Source organism: Pogoniulus pusillus, chromosome 23 (genome assembly GCF_015220805.1).
Source record: "Pogoniulus pusillus isolate bPogPus1 chromosome 23, bPogPus1.pri, whole genome shotgun sequence".
Classification (NCBI taxonomy): Eukaryota; Metazoa; Chordata; class Aves; order Piciformes; family Lybiidae; genus Pogoniulus; species Pogoniulus pusillus.
In genome coordinates, this window is record NC_087286.1 from 20,800,864 (window position 1) to 20,818,347 (window position 17,484).

Genomic DNA, 17,484 nt, shown 5'->3' on the forward strand with positions numbered 1-17,484 from the left:
GAAAATGGCAAAAGCAAATAGCAACTTGCCTGTTTGCATGTAGGCGTGATCCTCCTGAGAATGTAAAATTTGGCACCGTGTGCGAGTGAAGTTCAAACATCCTCAGGCTATCAGTTGTTGACAGCTTCTCAGAATAGACATATAAACTGGAGGTGTCACACATATTTTACTAGTGATGGACCTGTCCCTCCTTTATAGGAGGTGGAATTGCAGTGCCAACTATCACTACTGTAGTGAAATCAGAGGGAGGTAAATATACATTCCAAGGCCTCTTAAGGCAGAGAGCAAACTAACCTTGACACTGAAAATGTAAGAGTTGCTAATAAAGAGGATTAAAGTGGCAGGCATCCTCTGGGCTACAGCAGGATTTAACGAATGCCAGCAAATGCAACATTCAATCCAACTCCGAGGCAAAGCACAGCTGTAACTTGGAGTCTGCACAGAGGGAAAAGAGAAAGCAGTCCAGGATCATGTTACTTATCTGATTGCAAAGGGCTGTTTTCAGCGCTGCCCCCAGGGCTTTACCTGATCTATCCAAATAGAAGATGTCTGTCCTTCCCACCCTGCAATCATTCATACATAAACAACTCTAAATACTTTTCTAACTGTTCTGCCAGTTTCAGCTCTACTTGCTTATTCAGTGCCTGCTCCCCTGCCAAAACAACAAACCGAGCTCATGTGGGTTGTGACTGGGGGCAGAGGCAGGCAAATGTGGTCTGCTCATTTCCTTTGTTTTTCACGTTTTTCTTTGGCCTTTCCTTGGGTAAAGTCCAAGGGATGGGTCATTGCTGGTTCCATCATGATGCAGAGGGAACAGACATCACTTTTCAAACAATGACAGCTTTATGAAGCTTAGCAGTGTCAGCCAAAATCTTGATGTTATCATCAGACATGTCTTTCTTCTCAGTCCCTGCAGGTGACTGCAGCTGGCAGCAGATCTTTTGACAGTCAGATTCTGTAGGTTATCTCTGTTGGACCAAACCTTTAAATAATTGGACAGGAAGATCTGGGAAACAGATAGGCTATTTCAAAGCATGAATAACATCGTGTTGAGTGCTGCAGAAAGCCTTTATTTAATTTAGTTTGATTTGATTCAAATGTGGTCCTCTGGTTTGGCTTCCAACCAGGATTTCTGTAGATGTATGCTCTGTTCCTTCTTAGACCACCATCATATACAAATCACTTGTCACTGTGCCTCCATTCTGCAGCTATCCAATGGAAATAAGAAGATGATCTTGACTTGCCAGAAAGGGAGATAAAGAGATATAGAAAATAAGCTTGTGAGATTTTCTGATTTTTTAGTAATGGAGATCCACGTAAATAGCTGAAACAGGACTGAAATGGTGAGAGTAGTTGCTGCTGACAGCAGAGAAATATGGGCAGTGTGGCTGGTACACTGCCGTCAAATCGCATTGTAGAACAGTGAATCTATCCCTGTGAAGAAAGCCAGATCGTGCAAAGTAAAAACTACTTAAGATGTCAGAGTTAAATTGGAACTTAAATTTTGGGTACTCTGTCTGACAAAGTCGTCATGATTGTAACTTGGATATAAGGAAGAAAGGTTTTAGTCAGGGTAGTGAAACCATGACACAGGTTGCCCAGACATGTGGTAGATGTCCCATCCCTGGAAGCATTCCAGGTCAGGCTGGACAGGGCTCTGAGCAATCTAACGTAAAGATGTCCTTGCAGACTGCTAGGGGTTAGACTAGATGTTCCCTTCCAACCCAATCTGTTCTGTGATTCTATGGTTTTTAAAAGTTACGTTCTTCACTTTGATTCATGCCACTTTGCAGTGATTACTCGAAGCTTCATTTTAGGTCACAAAGTGTTTCTGATAGTGATCAAAATCACACTTTAATCTGCAGGTTATTAGCCCAAGGCTATTTCTTTGCTTCCAACATACTGAAAGTATTTAGCTAAACAAACAAACCCCAGAACCTTGACAAAGTACACGCACATTCCAGTTTGCCTTTTTTTTCTATTTCCCCACCCTTTTCACAAAGGGGCAATTTCAGCTACCTGGCCTTTTCTGGAATGCGGTCTAGGAGGTGATTTCATTTTTACTATTTAAAGAGGAATAGCACAATCCTAGCAGTGACAGCATTCTGCCTTTTCAGCACTAGCCATTCCCTAACAGCTATGGATGTTAGGGTGGAAGACAGCAAAGAAGCATGAGGTAGTTTGACGTACAACATTTTAGGATGTGTGCTTGCTTCCCAGAAGTTCGGGAGGCTCTGGATTCCTTGGCGTGTGATTGAGCCAGGGAGACAGATTAACTGAAGGACTGTTACTGTTTTGTCTTGGGTGAGGCCTCTGGGTAGCCAGCTGCTTTATTTTGTATACTGCACAAAAGATTGCTTTAGATCTGTGTGTTCCAAGGATAAGGTGCTGGAAGTGAGAGAATAAGCTGTGGGATACTTTTTTTCCTTTACGCAGGAGTTTTCACTAGCCAACATTATTGGCAAAAGCAAGCAGAAGAGATGAATTCTCTTAGACTAATGGTAATACACATTGCCCTGTCAGGCAAACTTCAAGTCAGAATATTTCAGTCCAGTGTGGTACAAGAAACCTGATATAAAAATTATTTACCTGCCTGTCCCTAGCTGCTGCAGGTTGCTCTTGGAGCACTGTAATATCCTGAACGGCTCTGAAAGTCCGGACCCAAGGGTCTAATGCTATAGCTGCAATACCATTACTCTGCTTTTGTGTAGACATTGATCTCCACTGACTTCAGTGGGCTTCTCCATAGGCAGAAGCATTCACCTGGAATTCAGTGCTTGCCTGTTCACAGGAGGGAGCCTGAAAAAAAACCAGGAGAAAATCTAAGGCCAGTGATATTTACATAAACCACACATGTGCACTTTCTCAGATCATGCTTTTGTGTGATACCCTTGCAGCACAGTTCTTACTCTCTTCTACATTTGAAAGCATAAAAATTATTGTGTACTTTCTGCAGTATATCTCTTCCTGCCAAAGCTGACTCAGAACAGAAGGAAAACACAGCTTTGCTTTTCCAGCTACGGCTTTTGAAAACATTTTTGTCTGACTCTGTTAGGCTCCCGGAGAGTGTTTCAATGGATATGTAGCATATCATATTACTACTGCAGTGTATCTGTGTTAAACCCTTTATCTTTCCACAGCCCCTTGAAACAGGAAAGACTTCTAAACCCTGGGTTGCAGATGAGAAGACAGTAGCACAGAGCCTGACTCCTATAAGATTTCTCTTGGGCAAAATTCCACACTTGAGGAATCTATTGCTTTCTTTGTTCTTGCCTCAGACCACTAATGACAGTGATGGTGAATGAACCATGTGTGGGATCAAGTCCATGAGATGGACAAGCACCAAAGAGACATAACCTGACCTGCTGTATCTCCCACTTCAATAAAAACTGGGAGCACAGGATACTCTTGAAAGGGAAGTCTTAAATAATTTGGCAGTAGACATCCTCCAATTGCTTGTAAGAAAACTGCTAGTGGGCATCTCAGTTATTTTTGCTAGTTTGGCTACTTCCTGACTGAGAGATAGAGAATGCGGTACAATAACAAGCACAACACCCAGTTTGGGGTACCAGGAAAGAATTTGTAAGTCTTGCCCTGTCTTTGTTTTCTTATGTAGACAATAGTAAACAAAAATATAATTGAAAAATCTATTAGTAAGTTAATTATTAATTAACATAGCAATGTTGGCCTTCACGTTGCCATTAGGAGGCATTTGAGCTAAAACAGGTCTCAGAATTCTTGAGGTTTTCCTCACATCTGTTAAGAGGGAATTTTTACTTTCTAATAGCATTGTGTGCATGTGTTGTATGGCCAGGTTAAAGTCTGTAGTGCTAAAAGAAACTTGGGTATGTCAGGTTTCTAGGTTTGTATATGACTGACAAACAAACTCATGAATCTTGTGGACTCATCTAAGAGTGCAGATGAACACACTTTAAAACCCAAACCAACATAAACAGAAAAGTGCTGCATTCAGGCTTCACTCTTAGATTTACCCAGAATGTTTCAAACTGGTTTTGAATTTCCTATCAAGTTTCTGTATCAAACTAGATCCATCTGCATCTCATTAACTATTACATGAGATACGTAATGTTAGAGAACCTCATCAGTATAAACTGAGATATAGCTAAGATTGCCAGTTTAAAAAATAGCATTCTGGTGGTGAACTTATATCTGCAATCCCTCCATTACTTCACTGCTTGCCAAAGAGACCTAGACTAATGCTTACTAGACAAGTGTTGCCTTTCACCCCAGGAACTTGTGCTGCCTGCCTGTGGCTCAGACCTTGCAGCACAGTGATAGATCTTACTTGTGGGCATCCCATAAGTGGTATGGGCTAGTTATTCCAGGAGTCTGCTATTAACCTGCCGAGGAACAGATTCAGGATGCTGAAGGGAGTGCCCTGTTCATATATCAGATGTGTAGGTTCTGTTTTCTCACTAAAGAAGCTTTAGGGATAAAAGATTTTCTAATGGAGGAAATGATGAAAAGATACAAGGTAGCAGTAAAGCCCTTTCATAGCTGCTGCAACATCTCATGCAGTGAGCGGCTGACAGACTGGTTCCTTTCTGTTGTCTGTATGAATTTTCACCTAGAAAACTGAAAAGCTGTATCTTATATGTTCCAGAGATAAAGAGATTACTCAGTCTCCTGGAAGAGCTGTTCCATCTTAAAGCAGACTTGTTTTCTCACCTACCCCTGCTACACTTTCCCTTTTTATCTCTTGTGATAGGACACTTGGGCTCATGTTAATGAAGGCGATCAGGTCATTTCTGTACACTGCTCTCTTTGAAGTGCCTGATGATTTTTTTTCTGTTGTACACTTTGATTAGAACACATTGCTGACTTCAGTTCTTAATTCATTTTGGGTTGTATTTTTTCCTTTACAAGTCCCTTCAGACAGGGTGCTGAATCTTGCAAGTCATAATTTATAAATATAAAACGTGCAGTTCATAAATAATGCATCATAATTCTAATTCCATTTTGAAACATATGCGGCTGAAATTAGCTCATTTTTAGCAGTTTAAATGCAATACTTGAAGAAAAGTGGTTGGTCAAACTGGGAATTGGAGTTTTGTGAAAGACAGAGTTAGGAAGTCTTACTTACAAGAGTCTTTTTCCTCCTGAGGCCCTCACAGCCCTGCTTAGCAAAAACATGGGATAATTTAGCCACAAGATATGTTAAATGTTTCACTCAAGAGTTTCTTGGGTTTGTGGGCAGTCGTGTACAGGAATGTAAAATGCTCATACCTTTACACCTCTAGTGTAACCTTTTTCAGTTCTTACCTCTGTAAGACTTTGAAAGTTCATGCAGAATAAACATGCTGTCAGCGCAGTATGATGACCATAATGCAGTCTTCCATGCATTAAAACTACCTGTGTCTGCCACAACAGAGCAAAGGTCAGGCAGTTTGTTAAAGGCTGAACTGAACTTTATCTTATCAAATGTCCCCCAGTGGGCCAAGAGGACCCAAATTACTTCATGGTCTGTGGTTCCTTGACTTGCTCTGAGTCTTCAGGTTGCATGAATCCATTTGATACTCTTTGACTACCGTTCTCTAATTATCTGTGTATTTATTCTCTGGTCATTTTAATCTGTCTCTATGTTAGGACTATTTTGGTTCACAAAACTCTGGTTTTCCTTAATCCATCTCAGAATAAAATGTTTCTGTCTCACAGTTTCCAAGTTATGTCTCTGAATGCAGCCACAAAAACATTAACTGCTGTGTGTACTTTGTCTGGCTATTTCAGGTTCCTTGCCACCTCATTTTCCATGCACCAAACCAGATTAAATTTCTTTACTGTTTTCTCACGTACCATTTCTGCATCGTCAGAAGGATAATTGTGTATTAAATAGCAACTGAATCTTCATAGAGATAGTCACAGCTGTGGTAGGCACCAGTAGCCTGAAAAAGTGGATTACAAATTTGGTCCACTCTATTTATTACATTACTCTGATCTGAGAAGTGTTAGAATCACAGTTGAAGAGCTTTATGGACAGTTCATTCAGACTTAAGTGAGGCTGAGGGGTGCATGTCTAATGCCATCCTGGGACTGCTACAGATGATTTCCATGGGGTTAGCTCCAGTTGTATTTCTCAATCTGTGTGCTAGTGGGTCATTTTTCTCAAAGGCCTCTCTTTGGTCAACTTCCTTTCCAGCTGACTTTTTAAGATTTTCGCTATGTGTCTGAAAAATCAATTTTAAAAGAACTGAAATACTCTTCTATTATATATTAACACGTGTCCTTGTAAAGAAGGGCAGTGATCTGGGCATGCAGAGGCTAATAATTGACAAACTTGTGGGGCCATAATATTTGTTCTATTTATTTTCTTTGCAGAAAGCATGCAAATGCTTTGGAGGCACAGTAAAAAACTCCACAGAATACTCCTGCCAAGTTTAAGTAGGCACATTTTAAAATGTTGAGCAATTACTGTCAGTGTTTATCACCAAGGGCTCTAAAACTTTTCAGCCTAACAGAAGAAAAAAATGTAGCTTTTATAGGTGAGTGGCAATGCATGAAAAATAGACCAAAATAAAAGCTGAAGATCTAATGTGATAAATGCACACAAAAAGACTGGCTTGTGGGTTTGTGTTGCACACAAGAGACAAGTTCAGCATTTGCTTTCAGGAAGTTTTGAGGGCTCCGTGAGGTGCTCAGCATTTACACAACTGTATCTGCAAACCTCTGTAAAACTGATGCCTAATCATTGCACTTGACTCGAGGAGAAGGCCTCAGCGACTTGCAGTGTTTTGGGGAACGGAAGGCAATACATTCCTGTGTCAATACCAGTGCCAAAGGGCACCTGACCTGGGAATTTTGTGCCCATTGGCAGCTGACAACAGATTTTGGCTTCCACCCATGTTTGCTTTCCTTAACATGGGTATTTTGTTATTTACTGACTGTACTCCTTTTCCTCCAATTGCCTTCTGCCTCAGAAGTATTTCGCTTTCACTGAAGGACTCTTTCTTCCATAAAATATTCTGAGATTATTACCAAAAATGTTACTTCCATTACAGTAATCTTTAGCAAGCTAATTGGTATTTGGTTGAGGAGCCATTCTGAGTTGCTACACTCACAATGTTGCCTCACCTTATTTGTCTTAATGGTAATTCCAGGAGATGCCAGGACCTCTGAATCTCATAATGTATCTCTCAGTCTGTAGGACTATGGTTCTTTGGGTCTTTGTTCAGTTTTTGTGGAAGGCTTCACCTTTTCTTCTGGGCAACCACCTATGTCCTGAGAAAACTTCAGAGGACCTGAAGCATTTAAATAGTTTAGCTTCTATCTAAATTATTCTAAAGGAATAATGGTATTTCACTCAAATGACTACAATCTTCCACTTCATTTTATAACTCAGGATTAGTTTGGTGAGTTAACCTGTGGCATTTTCCACATAGGCTTTCTATCTTGAGAACATCAAGATTTCAGGGTTACATTTTTTACTCTGAATAAGAGGTAAGCTTGGGGCTGTATTTGAGCAATATAATGGCAAGGCAGACTCAGGTGAGGTATCCAGCTGTGAATCTGACACTGCTCTTTTGGTAGTTATCCCTCATTGGGCCTCGTACTGAGATTAATGTTTGTGTTCTGTGTGGGAACATATTCCAATCACCTGTTATTACTCATATCATACTGTATATAATCCCTTTCATTGATACAGTACAGTTACGATTCCCACCCCCTCCACCCCCCACCGCTTTCTCATTGAAAATCAGTTCCAGAACTTGCTTGCTGTTTTATACAAGAAACTTCTAATGCCTGGGCTAAATATATGTGTGCCAATATTTTCTGGTTTTACATTTGGTTTTGTGTCACCCTAAGACTTCCACTTAATTTGAGCCAAAGTTGAGAACTCTTTCAGAGTCAGGATGATACTTTTGGGAAGACCTTATAAATCTGCAATTCCTGTGCTCTCCAGTTTCCTTTGAGGAGAAAGTGCATATTCCCTCCTGCCCAGTGATGGCTTCAATACCAAGAGCTTTTTATCTGCTTAGAGGAAATCTTCAATTTTAGGAGTTTATTTCAGTTCAGGTTTTGCAACTTGAAATGTCTGGTCCCTTGTAGCAGATATTAAAGAGAAAACCAACATGCACTACTCAAGATAAACTTTGTTAGTATTTGCTTACCCAGAGGATAGATAATGAAGCAGCTTTACTGTGAGAAGAATGACATAGCTTTTACAGATAAGAAAAGAGTATCCTTCACTCCACTGAAGCTGTGAATTTTTTGTGTGATTCAGTAACAAATATTTGTGTGAACTTTGATATGGACTTGTTAGAGTACTGGGATTTCCTCAGCTTCTCTTTTAGTGCTAATGAGCAGAATGTGCTAAAAATACATGTCCTGAAGTTGCCCTAATTTCATGGGACATCTGTGATCTGGTAGTACTAAGCTTTTTCCTAAGGGATTACTGTCAGATTCTGAAGAGATGAATGGGAAAAGTTGTTCCTTCATCTCCAAACAGCTCAAAATTAAATGCCTGAGTTTGCACTCCCAGGAGTAAAGTCTTGATGCTGACTTGAATGATAGCAAACCTTAGGAGTCTGAAGAACAGTGTAACTGTGAGTCCAAATGCCAAAAAATGAATGCTCAGTGTCACATAGCTAAGAATGAGATCTGCATAAAGCAATCTGCATGTTCCATTGAATCAAACACATCATACCAAGTACTTTGCATCTTATTTTGGCACTAAGATAATATTTGTTTAATAGGGATCCTGAAGACCTGATAAAAACAAAACATCTGTCATGATAAGATTGCAAGATTAGCCCAAACTTTAGTAATTAATGGCCTGCTTCCAGCAAAAACAATCAACAGTTTTTCTTCCCTATATAATAGTTAGCCTAGGGGGCAACTTTGTATGGAATGCTTCAAACTGGATTGAGGGATAAACATGTGTACAGATATTTATGTCTCTGTCTTAATGATTCTGCATCTTCACTTGGGCATTGCCTTTAATATAAATTTATACCTGTTCAGAGTGATTTTCACATATGGATGGTTCTTCTATACTCTTAATTAGTTAAACATTATTTAATTATTCTTTTACTGTATACTAGTCAAAATACAGATGTGTATTCTGCTTTGGAGTTCCCAGGCACAAAGTGCTTGTAATTATAATATATCTCCTAGCTATTCAATACTAGTTCAGACAATCATAATGCTGATAATTCTGAATAACTGCATATTTTACCATCACTTCAGATAGGAGGATAGTGCTCAGCAGAGCTCACTGTTGTGCAAAATATACCTTCCACGTGATCAGCTTCATGCCACCAGGAGTAGCATCAATGGGCAGGAAGAAATTTGACAGGACAACATCTGCTCTCTTCCTCCTTTCACCCAAGCTGTTGTCCCATTGGGGTGGAGTACTAAGACCCTCAGGACCCCTCACCTCATGATCATCTCGCTGTGAAAAAGGGTCTTGTGTGGACTGCAGTATTGCTGGGGCATAATGAATGTATTTTTTTCAGCTTTTAAAGTCTCCTACATTCCCCACTCACATTTTTACACATAAAATAACAGAAAATAATTTTCTATTTCAAAAGAAGGCTGAGCATTCAAGATTATACATTTCCGGTCATCTGGGAAGCTTGCAGAGATGCTTGCAGAAACAGATGTGCAAGTTGATTGCTTCTCATCTAACACATGACTCTTCTTGGTTTTGTCTTCCTCCTGCTATTCATTATTCTCCAGAATGTAGGTTGTGTTCCTTTCCTAGAAGTGTTTCCTGAGAAGGAGACATGGCCCTTTGGCCTCACTCCAGTCATGTCACTGCATGTAAATGCTCTGTTTTAGTGATGCTAAGGGGGTGGTACAGTCCTTGAGCCATTTAGCTTTCCACCAGTTCTCCTGCTCAATAAGCACCTGATGATCATTGTATCTAAATCAGGATTCAATAACATGCCCTCTTTTTGGGTTTGCTGTTAGTATAGGTAGGGACTTCTCAGGGGTAGCATCAAGGCACTTCAGGACTTGGTTATCACTCTTTAAGTGTTATTTCACAAGATTTTCACTAAAAGGCCACCTTCCCTTCAGTCTGGTTGGCAGCCACCTGTCACATATTCCAGCTGGGAAAGCTTTCTGCATTGATTCTTGGTCAGTTTTCTCCCCAGCATCTGACCCTGTCACTCCCCCTTGGAAGTGTTACTTCCTTTGTCAGTAGAAGTGGATATGGATATGACCTTGATGTCTGCTCTTTCCAAGCAGGTCTTTTGTATTCCATGCCTGCATAATTCCTGCAGGCAATTGCACTCTGTCAGTACTTCCTATTGTCCCCCACCCCTTCCCAGTACTTTGTGCGAGCTTCTGATCATGAGCTCATAAAACAAGAAAGATTCCTTCTGGTGACTTCTGTTTTTTTGACTCTGTAAGCCTTTTGCCAAGAAGTAAACAGCACAAAGGGGGCAGTCCATGTGACTTGAAATAACATGAAGTCCACACTCTTGTTCTCTGTACTCTCCGTGCAGTGCTGCTTTCTGTCAAAAGCAATTAAGCTGGCCCAAAATGCAGTTGCAAAGATAAGAACTACATTTTCACATTGGTTTTCATTTTATGGGGCACCTTCATTAGAAAATACTCTGACTGCATGCCCAGCTAACCGCTGAGGATTTCTCTTGACTAGGGGTACGGAATATGTTGACATTGTTGCAAGCAACGCTAATTAGGAGAGACTCTGCTCTTAGTACAGGGGAAATACCATGGGGAAATAGAGATTCACCTCTTGTGCTTTTCTATGTTTGGATCTTGTTGCATGTGTTTTGATATCCATAAGTCCTGCCAAGCTTGTAGGCAAGCAAAGTACCCAAGTACCAAAGTACCAGTGTGTATTCTGATCCTCTGGAAGCCATTGTGCAGATGAGATTCCACATAATTCTGGGGTTTCTTCCATTTTTATTCCCTTCTCTGTCTGATCTATAAACTATCACCTTCTCACTGGTTCTCCACCCAGTGTGACTTCTGCTGTTATTATTTAATACCATGTGAGAAAACACATTGGAATTGGTTTCTGCAGGAGATATTCTTGGTCAGTGCAATGTTGTTTTCCATGACAGAGCCTAGCCACTGGCCTTGGGCAGAGCTCCAGTGCAGGAACACTGCTACCATCCCAGGTATATTCTGGGCCACCTTGCCACTTTGCAGCATTAAACAATTGAAGCTAAACATCCAAAGATCATTTTTCTTTGGGATCTCACCAGAGCATCCTGGAAATGACTGCTTATGATTGCTTTTGAAAACCTCACTGCTTTTTACATCTGCACCACCAAGCAGTAACAAGCTGATGTTTCAGGGCAGTCACACCTACTTTGCTCCAGAAGGAAGGTGTTGTTGATGCCTCATGTACTGTCTGAGGCCTGACACACTCTATGCCAAGGAACAAACTCTGAGATTATTGCAAAGAAGAGGTTCATAGAAAGTGTGCTTTTAATTCTTCAGCTCTCTGAATTCTTCCCAGTTCACTGGCAAAAACATGGAAGTATTTTCAGATTTTTACTGCTGAAAACACTTTTTGTTCTTGTGCCCACACATATCTGGTAGAACAATGCCTTTGCCTCCTTGAAATGTTCTTTTAGCTAATGTACTGCATTACACATACTGCTGCAAAAGAAAAAAACAAGCAAACTCCTCTTGAGGGCTGTTTGTACTTCTGGGTGTTAATTTGCAGGACTGACAAAGATCACCCTTTGTGGGAAAGGAATATCTTTTCACTGGTTTTGCATATGATCTGCTAGATTGAATTTTGATTGAGGTTATCTGTCTAACTTGTAGGCCTATATATGCAAATCAAGAGCACTAAGGATTCTGTTTGGCTAACAGCCGGAAAGTCTGAATCATAATCAGCAGAAAATACAGAAAGATTTTTTCCTGAGTCAATAAGGAGGAAATCAGATGCTTTACAGGCCTCTGTCCATTTCTTCTGTTGTTCTTCCATACTAAGAAAACTGGAGGCTGAACAGCATCATTCCAGTAGATTCCAACGGAATGCATTGCAATGGAAAATGTTCTGCATATAGAAATTATTTTTTAAAAAATAATAATTATATATATATATATACACACACACACATATTTTATCTCAGAAGGTACTTGGATCACACTGGAAGGCTTTTCTGGCTCTCAAAACTGACAGAGGTTGTGTGAACCGTGAAAAATCAGCTTCAAGGTCTTTTATCAAGGTGTTGTGGTTGAAAAAAGAAAAAAAATGTGTGTGTTTGTACCTGTTCAGGTCTCCCAGACACTTACTTTCTATGGACACTGAGAGCATCCTTCCTATTTTATACTTACACTACTGTGACACAAATAAGAATTTACCTGTCAGCATAGTCTGCAATACAGTGCTGGCACTGATGTGAACCATGCAACAGGGTTCAGGTTGCATCATCATGCACCCGTCTGATTTACTGTGGTTGCAGCTGTTCTTATGGTGTCAGTGCTATGGACTGTGGGCAACTGCAGGAGGACTATGGCTGTGGATTCGTGAAGATGGGAGATAATGAGGCAAGCACTGCAGCTGGCAGAACAGCAAGCCTCCTGCCGGATCTTGCACCAGTGCCCTCACCAACCATGCTGTAGCTCTCTATTTACCAGATTAATCTATTGTTTGGGTCTACTCACTTCGAATTAAGACTTCTGAAATTTTCGATACCCATGATCAACTGTTAAGATGTGCAAGATCTGCAACTGAGACACTTCTAGGAAAGAAAAAACTGCCTCTGCCTTTGGCTCTTTGGAGAGAAATCAGCAGTCAGATTCAATTAGAGAAACAGCCTAGAAGGTTCCTGTGAAACTGCGTCTGTTTCACTTCCTCTCCTGTGTTATGGTCCAGATGAGAAGACATCTCATTGAGTCAGTGTGTGAACCAGTGCAGCAGCTCTGGAGCACACCAGCAGTAATGGCATGAGCAATAGGGCGAGAGCTACAGGACAGAATGGCTCAGCCAGAGCATGCAGCTCTGAAGCAGCACCACATGCTAGTGGGCTTTGTTTCCTTCAGTAACCACTTGTGTACCAGAAGGCATCTGACATCCTGGAGAGGAAGCACAGCCACCCAACCACACAACCACTCTCCTACAGCATACACATTTGTCAGTCTTTGCTGCTGTCATATTCTCGGGGACCTTCTGGGGACCAGAACTTCCTCTCTTGTTGGCCTTGTTATCTCACCTCACCTCACTTCAGCTAGTTTAGATTTCCTGGCAGGCCTGCAATTTTCTGTGCCAATTTCTCTATGGAAGACCATTTAAATGGCTGTTCTGCTGCTAAGCATGCAGTTTAGCCATCTGCAGGTATTCCTGCATGTTGACTCTATTCTGCTTGATTTAAAAACTTCTTCCTGCACTCTGCTGTGTCATGTGTATCAGGAGAGGGTGTGAGTATGGGCAGAGAGCTGTAGGGTGTGTGCCCTTTCTGGCTTCCACAGAAAACAGTTGTGCAGGGACTGCTGCATCCTGATACTGTGTCATTTTAGTAACATCGTGCTGCTCATTAAGTTAAGGAGACTTTATGCAGTGCCACGGTCAAATTCAATCTCATAAATGTGTTGAACAAACAGTCAGCTTTATGCATGTTCATGAAAGTGAGAATAATTCTGGAGAACAAAGGAAAATGGGCAACAAAAACAGAAGGATGAGAACAAGAGGCGGAATATGAAGCAGAGCAGAAAGGGACAGGTAGAAGAGGAACTGCAAAGATCAGCAAGGACAAATGTTTGCACAGGAAGAAAATAAAGAGCAAATCATCTGTGATGAAACACAGTAGGTGCTGGGATAACAGATACCAGTAACAGCAGGGGAGTTCTTGGGCATCCAGATTTCAAAATATATTAATATTCAAGGATTTGTCTTTAAATCCTGGGAACATTTTTTAAAGGTCTGAGAGTCCCAAGCAATATGTGTACACGAACCTAAGTACTGATGTGGATCATCTGAGAAATTACAGTATTTATCCTGATGTAACATAGCATTATTTCTAGGCCTCCAAAATGCAATTTCTGTAGGTTTAGTGACCGCAAAATACTCACAGACTGTGTGAAAAATCTAGATGAAATGCTCAGTGAGATTAATCTCTGTGTAGTCTGAAGAGAACAAACAACAACTATTTTCTCCTTTATTTTTTCTGTAATAACATCTGCACTGGACAATATTGCTAACAACAAACTTCACAGTATCACAGTATCACCAAGGTTGGAAGAGACCTCATAGATCATCAAATCCAACCCTTTACCACAGAGCTCAAGGCCAGACCATGGCACCAAGTGCCACGTCCAATCCTGCCTTGAACAGCTCCAGGGACGGCGACTCCACCACCTCCCCGGGCAGCCCATTCCAGTGTCCAATGACTCTCTCAGTGAAGAACTTTCTCCTCACCTCCAGCCTAAATTTCCCCTGGTGCAGCCTGAGGCTGTGTCCTCTCGTTCTGGTGCTGGCCGCCTGAGAGAAGAGAGCAACCTCCCCCTGGCCACAAACACCCTTCAGGTAGTTGTAGACAGCAATAAGGTCACCCCTGAGCCTCCTCTTCTCCAGGCTAACCAATCCCAGCTCCCTCAGCCTCTCCTCGTAGGGCTGTGCTCAAGGCCTCTCCCCAGCCTCGTCGCCCTTCTCTGGACATGCTCAAGCATCTCAATGTCCCTCCTAAACTGGGGGGCCCAGAACTGAACACATTACTCAAGGTGTGGTCTAACCAGTGCAGAGTACAGGGGCAGAATGACCTCCCTGCTCCTGCTGACCACACCATTCCTGATGCAGGCCAGGATGCCACTGGCTCTCTTGGCCACCTGGGCACACTGCTAGCTCATGTTCAGGCGGGTATCAATCAGCACCCCCAGATCCCTCTCTGTTTGGCTGCTCTCCAGCCACTCTGACCCCAGCCTGTATCTCTGCATGGGGTTGTTGTGGCCAAAGTGTAGAACCCTGCACTTGGAGCTATTGAACACCATCCCCTTGGACTTACTGAGAAATAACTGGGGCAAGTCCTGCGGCGGTGTGTAGTCCAGAGTGCACAGGCTGCTCCTACATGGACAGCTTGGTAATGAGGAGCATGTAGGTGATAATTAGGGAGAAGCAAAATGTGTCTGGTGCATGCAAGATGCTCTTCTGCTTCCCCCTTCTGAGGCAGGGGGGAGTACTTAGAGTGATATTCTTGTAAGTATCGCCATACTTGTTTGAGTGTGAAATTACTAATTTAGATGTTTATATGCCTCTGAAAGCACGGTTATTAGTGTTGAACTCTCAGGATTTATCATGGTAAAAGTAATTTGAACTCTCATTAAGAACATTTATGATGATGTTTGTTCATGTGATGCCTGCATTTGTCCCCAAAAGATAAAAAAGAAAGATTTAAGAAAGGGAAGACTCATGATGCCTTACGGTCTGAAATAATTGGCGATTCCTTTATTTTATAGCAGGCTTTTATTAACACTTGACTTTATGGGGACTCAAGCTCCTGAAGTCCAGCAGCTGAAAGAGGATTTTGGCTTTGGGTTTTTTAAAAATGTGCCTCTAATCCTCAGAGCTGCAATAAAAAGTTTAAAAATACTACTGGAAGACCAAAGGTCATATTGGGGATCACAGAGGATCAAAGGAGAAAAATAAGAATAGTCCCACATTGTGGCAATAGTAAAGTTATAAGTATGCTTAAGGCAGTATCGTTATGGGGGAGAGGCTGATTCAGGCAAGATTTTAGGTTTGAGAGCTTGCTCACTCTGCTTTCATGGTACTTCTTGAAATTTATATTATCCACCATTATTCATATAAATAATCTACAAGAAGAAAAAGAAGGAATTTAAATTTTAACTACTAAATGTGGGAAAGAAATTATATTGCAGGAAAGAATTCTGCATAAATAGGGAAATGGATTCATATATATATATATATATATATATGGTAGATTTTATTCTACCTCAGATGCTTGTTAATTTAATAAAGAACAGCCAGGAGATCTTACAATACCTACTGCTAAAATTCTCGTAAAGAAATTCTACTTTTATTTTCCCCTCCTTTTTTAACTCTCATGACCATGCTGACAATGAAAAATGTCATCACAGGTTTTCAATAGACATGTTTATTAGTAATTATCTCACTTCCTGATGCCAGGAGTCAGTCATTCCTATATCCCTTGACAGCAGAACTTGGCTGGCAGAAGTGTTTATGCAAATACTGGGGAAAAGTGGGTGTTACAAACCCTGCTCCCCTTCTCTGGGGAGACTCACAAGCTGCCCCAGGCACCATGTACTGTCTGGGAAAATTCTGCTTCCCCCATTCATGTGCCATGAATGTCCCAATCTTGCTGACACCTGTGGTCTCATTTCTGGGCTTGCTTCTGTGATGTCCTGTAGGAACCTGTAGGGCAGTGACATGTAACACTAAGGGTTCATACTTTAATTTGATTTGGTATGGCTTTAGGGAAGTGGCCACAGACTTTGTGCCTGAGCCAGCTTTGCATCTGTAAAATCCTGAGTCTTCCATAAAGGGGGAGATAAAAATCTGAATTCTCGTGTCTCTTGAAGACAGCCATCACAATCCTTTATTTTTTTCAGAAGGTAAGATTTTAGTGGAAAACACTTCCCCTCATCCACACCCATTGCTTAGAAATCATTGCTTTGTAGAATCCCATGAGATTTGTTAGAGGTGGCTGTGATGTAGACCATGTGAGTGAATACCTGCACAGCTTTGAATCCAGTGAAAGTCTGCTTTTGAGTGATGTGATCAAAGGTCTGTGGCTGTAATGAGCTTGGTCTCATTGTCACCTTCAGACAGTGTAAGATGGTGCAGAGTTTATCAGGGGAAGAAGAGCTGCTTCTAAAACAAAGCCACATAATTTGATCCAGAATGTTGTTTGCTTCTTTGTGTATCATGTGTATGATGATTACCTGTAGATGTGCTTAGAGGCATGGTTTAGTGGTGAACTTGGCTGTGTTGGGTTCACAGTTGGACTTGATCTTAAAAGTCTTTGCCAACCTAAACAATTCTATTATTCTAAGAAAATCGCTCTCTGTTTTAAGCAAAGACATCTCCCTCCCTGTGCTCCCCAAAAATCCTAGCCCTGAAAGCCTGCCTGGCAGGGGTGGCATTGGCAAGGTTTGGGTTGGTAGGTGGAACGCAGCATGTTCCCAAAGGCCTGCAACCTGCACAGCCACAGGTGAAGGAGTTCTGAGAGCTTTTCCTGTGCTCTGTAACGCCGAAGTCGTTTGCCCGGGTGCGAGCTGCTTCGGTCGCTCGGCGGAGTTGGCGTCTGAAGGCTGTTTGGAGGGAGGCAGCGGAAAAGTCTATGTTCAGAGGGGAGTGGGGCCCTCCCGACCTTGGCACACGTTGCCTGGAAGCAAGGCGAGGGCAGCCCCGCGGTGTTCCCGGCTGGAGCGAGCCTGGCCCGGGGCTCCTGGCGCCCAGCGCCGCGCCCTGCCACGCGGGGCCGCCGCCGCAGCCGCTCGGGCTCTGCGCAGCCAGATTGCGGAGGGGTGGGAAAAGGCTGCCTCGGGAGTGGGGGAATA

At 41.9% G+C, this 17,484-nt stretch overlaps 1 protein-coding gene across 2 annotated transcripts in view; it reads left to right on the forward strand.

The window, feature by feature from the left end:
* PRKAG2 (protein kinase AMP-activated non-catalytic subunit gamma 2) overlaps positions 1-17,484 on the forward strand; it is a 224,845-nt gene that overhangs the window by 13,011 nt on the left and 194,350 nt on the right. The window lies entirely within an intron of this gene.